This window comes from Rhinolophus hipposideros (genome assembly GCF_964194185.1).
Source record: "Rhinolophus hipposideros genome assembly, chromosome: X".
Lineage (NCBI taxonomy): Eukaryota > Metazoa > Chordata > Mammalia > Chiroptera > Rhinolophidae > Rhinolophus > Rhinolophus hipposideros.
The window spans coordinates 46360352-46368540 of record NC_138046.1 but is presented as its reverse complement, the minus strand read 5'-3'; the positions used below and the strand labels follow the sequence as shown (position 1 = coordinate 46368540).

General features: G+C 39.5%; 1 protein-coding gene across 5 annotated transcripts in view; it reads left to right on the top strand.

The window, feature by feature from the left end:
- The first annotated feature begins 1309 nt into the window (after positions 1–1309).
- The window catches only part of PAK3 (p21 (RAC1) activated kinase 3), a 530673-nt gene continuing 523793 nt past the window's right edge, over positions 1310–8189 (top strand). For all 5 annotated transcript variants that reach the window (XM_081044041.1, XM_081044039.1, XM_081044038.1 and 2 more), the window contains exon 1: positions 1310–1503. The gene's annotated coding sequence lies outside the window, so the exon portion shown is untranslated. The remainder of the gene's footprint in view (positions 1504–8189) is intronic.

Here is an 8189-nt window from a genome sequence, read left to right as displayed (position 1 = left end):
CTTTAACTATTTTTTGCCTACTAACTTGTGAGTTGCAGCTGAATGTATCAATCTAACTGAAATTCTTTTCAAATTGTCATTTTTAGCTAACAGTTTCAACTGGGTGAAGGCACTAAACTAGATGAATTTGTAATCTATTTCCGAGATGTAATTTTTTAAGAAAAGAACTTTGGCCTGGAAATCTGAAGGCCTGGATCCCCATTCTTGATCTGCCATTTATTAGCCTGTAATATTAGGCAATTCCACGTCATTTTGCTGAATCTGTTTTTTCATCTATAGACTACAAATAATGATATTTTCCTTACCTAATTCACAGAGATGAGATGGTAGGGATTTCATTATTAGGAAGTGCTTTGTAAATCCTGAAGTGCTCTACAAACATAAGCCATTCGGGAAGATGAAGTGAAATGCTCAGAAGGTCACCAAAGGGAAGATGTTCATCAGGGCTCTAAGAAAGGGATTCACCAAGGATTGACTCCTTAGACAAAGTTGTGCCTCTCATAGTTGTTTTCCCTTAGCTTTAGAAGTGCATATCCACACTGGGTTTTCTGCTGGATCCACAGGAAACCAGTCTTGGTTCTCATCTAAACTGAGTATGGCACTCCTAGAGGGGGAGTGGCATGTGAGTTAAGTGACACCCTGGAAGCCAGTAAAGCCAGTGGCCTGGATGATGCTGGTGGGTAAGCAGACTAAAAAGTAGGGAATTGATTTTATGACACCTTGGTTTCAAGCACGGAGATATTGCAGTGGAATGAGAGATAGGACAAAAAGCGGAATGTAGATCCTGTATGAAGATATGGGCACAACAACTGATGAAAGTCAATCCCAAATTACAACAGAAATCGCCTGCTGGGTAATCCAGACAGCACTCAGCACAGTGTGAGCACTCACACAATACAATGTGTTGGTGGTAGTGACTGTCCTTGGTCTCTTTCTATCCTCCATGGCTATAGGATTTCCATAGATGTGTGCAGTGGCAAGCTACCAGTTCCCAGAAATAAGACTGAAGGAAGGGATGTGGACCTTAATGTCAGGCCTGGGGCTCTGGTACTTAACTCCTCCCAGCTCTTGGTCTCTCTCCCCCAACCCCCACCCCCCTGCAAGCACAGTCAGGCTTGGGAGACTGAAAGGGTTTCACTTCCGCCTGGATGCAGGAACCACAAGTTCTAGACTACGTCGGAATTGGAACAATCACAGTCAAAATACACCCAGATGCTCTCACACACACAGACGCGCGCGCAACCCGGGGCCATGGGGCGCACGTGAGCCTACGCCCCACGCGCCCAGCCCTGCCTCTCGCCAGAGCATTCTTAGCAGCTGCCACAGAAACAGCCTCCTCCTACTGCTGCCACAGCCGCCGTCGCTGCTGCTGTGTCTCCTATCCCCTCTAGTCCTTCTTCCCCGAGTTCCCGCTCCACCTCCCGGAGACTCCTGCCTGGCGGCGAAGGGCAGAACCATCAGCAGCGGCTCCCCCTCGCTTTCGTCAGGAAGAGGCTGGAACAGGTCTGTGTGGGGGACGCTTTGTTGCGGGCTGTTGGAGCGCCAGTGGCTTGAAGAGCTGCTGGGAGGGCACGGGGCGGACAGGAGGGTATATTATTTCTCAGTTTGGGGTCTTTTTCTATGAATAGATAGGATGTAACGGGGTTAGAAGGCATCTCGGTCCCTTTGCCAGTTATCCGTCTCTCTTGCTTCACGGTGAGAGAACACTGAAGCTGTCTGGACTCCTGCCCCCGCCCACCCCTAAAGCTCTCTTTCTTTGCACCCTCACTCTCCAAATCTACTTCTTAGAGCTGAGCTGTCTCTTGTTCTGGGAGCTCATGATGGGGGAGGGGAGAGATGGATGGAGTCAATCCAGTGGGGCACCTGGGTGCATGGGGCTTTGTTACATACAACGGAAACCAGTCCTCACCAGCTTCCAGTTCCAAGCTAGGCTGAGGTCTGCGGGAGGTGTGGGGTGTGGGTCAGGCAGACTAGGGAAGTGAGAAAATGTGAGGGGACACTCCCTGTGTATGACAGGGCTCACAGGAATGCAGTGGTGTGTGCCACAGAGATGGTGGGGTTTTGTATGAGATTCAGTGAGTGTGAGTTGGAGTGGTGTGTGTGTCTGTGAGCGCGCACGCGCGCATGCGGGGGGGGGGGTTGCCTGCACGCGCGCGCAGTGGGGCTGGGCTACTCCTGGCATAAAATGTCCTTGGGTATCATCCCATGCCAAGCCAGATTGCAGTAATATGCAGGCGGATCAGGTCCAACCTGTCCTGCCCACATTGGAAGGGTAACGATGGTTTCAAAGTGATGGAAATCCCCCCCGCTGGGGCGGTTTCTTAGGATATTATGTATGTGGAAATTTCTAGACAGGTTGACCAAGTCCTAATTACATCATTATTGTTCTCCCAAAGATGCCCAACTTTCTTAGCAGGTTTCTGTCTGTCAGTCAATGAGGATCCAAAGCTGTTATAGTGATCCCTGCAGTAACCCCCCCCTACCTTTAAATAGTGGATCCTTGTTTCTTCTTTACTGCAGCGATGTTAATTGTAGGTTAGGATATAGTTGTATGTTTGGAGAAAAAGGAACATACAAAATGCACCTCTGTATTAGTTGTGAATTGTGTATAAAGGGTTTTTTGTTTGTTTGTTTTGTGTTTATTTTCCTTTCTTGAACTGTAGGTGTGAATTGGTATGGTCATTTTTTTAATCAAAGAAAGAAGAGATCAATAACAAGGAACAAAACTGCTAAAACTTCTCTTTGAAATTTTTATTTGTGGTTTTAATAAAACATTGCTTTTTGGGGGGTGCTAAAATATATAGTTACGGATAGTGATCATTCAAACAACCGACATTTATTAAACAACTGCTATGTGCCCCATAGTAATGTTAAGTATTGCAAGCATGGAAATGAATAAATAAATAAAACATCATCTCAGCTCTCAGGGAGTGCACAGCCTGGTAGGCAAGATAGAGTGTGTAAACAGTTAATTACAGTAGAGTATGACAAGGGACATTCAGGGTACTGTGAGAGCACAGAGGAAGGATGCCTGGTTGGGGGTAGGGTGTATGATCAAGAAAGGCTTCACAGGGTAAGTGACATCTGAGTGAGTCTTGAGGAATTAATTCACCAGGTGGCTAAGTTGAAAGAACAACATGTCTAAAGACAGAGGGGTCATAGTTAAATCAGATTGTAGGGGGTCCTCAGAAGTGTTACTGTCACATTTTCAACCAATTCAGAATGAATCTCCCTGGACTTGGATAGTGATTAATGTTGAATACAAAAGAATCTAGTATTGCAGATTGATAAGGATCAGAAAACATCCCATCTTAAGAAAGTCTAGCTCATTTATTAATAGTGTGTCTTGCTTTAAGCAAATATGGTATGCATAAATATGGATTTATAAGATAAATCAACTAGATGGACAATACTCACCTTGTAGAGTGTGTTGTTTTATAAAAGGATTCATAACTAGATCATCTTAAATAACAATGTCCCCTGACCTTTACAGTGAATGATATTACCAAAAATGCACTTATACAGAATTATTCACATAGCTAATGGATGGTATACCAAACAAAGTTATACCTGTATTACATTTAAATTTTGCACAAAAAGTTAACAATTTTTAAAATTAGATTCAGGTGCATAAGACAAAGTAATTCTTAGACGATTATCATTTATATCCTTCACACTGTGTGAACCCTCCTCCCCCCATCCACTATCCCTCTGACATCGCACAGAGCCATTACATTTCCACTATCTCTATTCCTAATGCTGTACTCCGCTTCTTGTAAGTACATACATACATACATACATATATATATATATATGTATATATGTATATATATATACATATATACATATATATATATACACATGTATATATGTAAAATTATAGTTGGCATTCATTATTGTTCAGCTTCAGGTGTATAGTGCAGTGATCAGGCATCTACATCATGACTGAGGTGGTCTCCCAAGTGGGACACGTGTCCATTGGATACTCTACAAAATCTTTACAACATTATTGATTACGTTCCCCAAATTAATTTTCAAACCCCGTGGCCATCTTGTGGTTATCGACTGTTTTCTAATCCCCTCACTTTCCCCCTTATCCCCCCACCCCCCGCCTATCTAGCAACCCTCAGTTTTTCCTCTATGTCTCTAAAACTGTTTCTGATTAGTTCATTCACTTATTCTTTTCTTTAGATTCCGCATATAAGTGAGATCATATGGTATTTGTCTTTCTCTGTCTGATTTATTTCACTTAACATAATGTTCTCCAGGTCCATCCATGTTGTTGCAAATGGTAAGATTTCTTTCTTCTTTATGGCTGTGTGATAATCCATTATATAAATGTACCACACTTTCTTAATCCAGTCATCTACTGATGGGCATTTCTGTTGTTTCCATGTCTTGGCTATTGTGCATAGTGCTGCAATAAACATAGGAGTGCATAAAGATTTTTGAATTGGAGTTTTGGATTTCTCCAGATAGATACCAGGGCTGGAATTGTTGGATCACAAGGTAGTTCCGTTTTCAGATTTTTGAGATACCTCCATACTGTTTTCCATAGTGACTGCACCAATCTGCAATCCCACCAACAGTGCACAAGCGTTCCCTTTTCTCCACATCCCCTCCAGCACTTGTTGTTTGTTGATTTATTGATGATAGCCATTTTGACTGGGGTGAGGTGGTATCTCATTGTGGTTTTTATTTGCATTTCTCCGATGGTTAGTGAGATTGAGCATTTCTTCATATGCCTGTTTCCCATCTGTATGTCCTTCTTAGAAAAATGTCTCTTCATGTCTTCTGCCCATTTTTTAATTGGGTTGCTTGTTTTTTTGGAGTTGAGTTGAGTGAGGTTTTTTTTTTTTTATAAATTTCTGATATTAACCCCCTTATCAGATATATCATTGGCAAATATATTTTCCCATTCAGTAGGATCCCTTTTTGTTTTATTGATGGTTTCCTTTGCTGTGAAAAACATTTTAGTTTGATGTAATCCCACGTTTATTTTTTCTCTTACTTCCCTTGTGCAAGGGGATTTATCAGTAAAAATCTTACACCGGCTAATGTCTGTGAAGTTTCTTCCTATATTTTCTTCTAGGTATTTTATGGTTTCAGATCTTACATTTAAGTCTTTAAGCCATTTTGAATTTATTTTTGTATATGGTGTAAGGAGGTGGTCCAGCTTTATATTTTTGCATGTGTCTGTCCAGGTTTCCCAGCACCATTTATTGAATAGACTGTCTTTACCCCACAGTAAATTCTTGCTTCCATTGTTGTATATTAAATGGCCATATAGGCATGGATTTATTTCTGGACTCTCTATTCTGTTCCATTGATCTATGTGTCTGTTTTTATGCCAGTACCATGCTGTTTTGATTACTGTAGGCTTGTAGTATAATTTGAAGTCAGGCATTGTTATACCTCCCACTTTGTTCTCGTTTCTCAAGATTGCTGAGGCTATCCGGGGTCTTTTATCGTCCCATATAAATTTTAGGATTATATGTTCTATTTTTGTGAAAAATGTCCCTGGTAGTTTGATAGGAATTGCGTTGAATATGTATATTGCCTTAGGCAGTATGGACATTTTAACTATATTATGTCTTTCTATCCACGATCATGGTATGTGTTTCCAACTATTTGTATCTTTTTCATTTCTTTCTTCAGTGTCTTATAATTTTCTGAGTACAGATCTTTTATTTCTTTAGTTAAATTTATTCCCAGGTATTTTATAGTCTTTGGAACAATTGTAAATTTGGATTGCTTTTTTATTTCTCTTTCTGATGTTTTGTTATTGGTATATACAAATGCAACTGATTTCTGAATATTAATTTTATATCTTGCTACTTTACTAAATTCATTTATCAGCTCTAATAGTTTCTTGGTGGAGTCTTTAGGGTTCTGTGTATATAGTATCATATCATCTGCATATAATGATAATTTTACTTCCTCCTTACCAATTTGGATGCCTTTTATTTCTTTCTCTTGTCTGATTGCTGCGGCTAGAACTTCCAGCACTATGTTGAATAGAAGTGGAGAAAGTGGGCAACCTTGCCTTGTTACTGATCTTAGAGGGAATGGTTTTAGCTTTTCTCCATTGAGTATGATGTTAGCTGTGGGTTTATCATATATGGCCTTTATTATGTTGAGATGTGATCCCTCTATTCCCACTTTCTTAAGGGTTTTTATCATAAATCGCTGCTGGAATTTATCAGATGCTTTTTCTGCGTCTATTGATATGATCATGTGATTTTTATTTTTCATTTTGTTAATGTGGTGTATCACATTAATTGATTTGCAGATGTTGAACCACCCTTGCATACCAGGGATGAATCCTACTTGATTATGGTGTATGATCTTTTGAATGTATTGCTGAATTCTGTTCGCTAATATTTTGTTGAGGATTTTTGCATCTATGTTCATTAGAGATATCGGCCTGTAGTTTTCTTTTTTAGTGGTGTCTTTTCCTGATTTTGGGATCAGGATGATAGTGGCATCGTAAAAAAGTGTTTGGGAGTCTTCCCTCCTTCTGGATTTTTTGAAAGACCTTGAGGAGAATAGGTGATAATTCTTTTCTGAATGTTTTGTAAAAATCACCTGTAAAGCCATCGGGTCCAGAGCTTTTGTTTGTTGGGAGATTGTTGATTACTGATTCAATTTCCCTGGTGGTAATCAGTCTATTCAGGTTTTCTGCTTCTTCTTGAGTTAGCCTTGGAAAGTTGTATGCCTCTAGAAAATTGTCCATTTCTTCCAGATTTTCAAATTTGTTGCCATATAGTTGCTCAAAATAATTTCTTAAATTATTTTTGTATTTCTGTGGTGTCTCTTGTCATGTCTCCTCTTTCATTTCTGATTTTATTAATTTGGGTCCTCTCTCTTTTTTTTAATGAGTCTGGCTAAAGGTTTGTCAATTTTGTTTATCTTCTCTAAGAACCAACTCTTGGATTCATTGATTTTTTGTATTGTTTTTCTGGTTTCTATTTCACTTACTTCTGCTCTGATCTTTATTGTCTCCTTCCTTGTGCTCTCTTTGGGCATATTTTCCCTGTCTTTTTCCAGATTCCTTCAGTGTGAAAACAAACTGTTGATTAGTGATGTTTCTTGGTTCTTTAGGTAGGCCTGCAATGCTATGAATTTCCCTCTTGGGACTGCTTTCGTGGCATCCCATAGATTTTGGGTCGTCTTGTTTTTATTTTCATTTTTTTCGATTTCTTCCTTGATCTCATACTTGATCCATTCATTATCTGGTGACATGTTATTCAGCCTCCATAAATTGGTGTGTCTTCCAGTTTTTTCCTGTAGTTCATTTCTAATTTCATAGCACTTTGGTCAGAGAAGACAATTGGTATGATTTCAATTTTCTTAAATTTATCAAGACTAGTTTTGTGTCCTAACATATGGTCTATCTTGGAAAATGTTCCATGTGCCTTTGAGAAGAACGTGTATTTTGCAGCATTGGGGTGAAATGCTCTGAAAATATCGATTAAATCCAAGTGGTCTAATGTGTCATTTAAGGCTGTTGTTTCCATATTGATTTTCGTCTGGAAGACGTGTCCCTTGTTGTCAGAGGTGTGTTGAAGTCCCCTACTATGATAGTGTTTCTTTTGATCTCTGTCTTTATGTCAGTCAATATCTGTTTTATATATTTAGGTGCTCCTATGTTGGGTGCATAGATGTTTACTAGGGTTATGTCTTCTTGTCAGATCGATCCCTTTATTATTATATTGCCCATCTTTTTCTTTTAATATGTTCTTAATTGTAAAGTCTAATTTGTGAGATATAAGTGTTGCAACTCTATCTTTTTTCTCATTTCCATTTGCATGAAATATCTTACTCCAACCCTTCACTTTCAGCCTGTGTGTGTTTTTTGATCTGAGGTGAGTCTTTTGTATACAGCATATACAAGGGTCTTGCCTTCTTATCCACTCAGCTATCCTATGTCTCTTGATGCAAGCATTTAATCCACTTACATTTAAAGTGATTATTGATAGGTACATAGTTATTGCCATTTTTCAATGTGTAGTTAGATTGTTTTCATCTTTCTTTTATTTACAGAAGTCCTTTTAGTATTTCTTGCAATGCTGGCTTGGTGGTAATAAATTCCTTTAGCTTATTCTTTTCTGGGAAGCTCTTTATCTCTCCATCAACTTTAAGTGATAGCCTTGCTGGATAAAGCAATCTAGGTTGTAGGCCTTTGT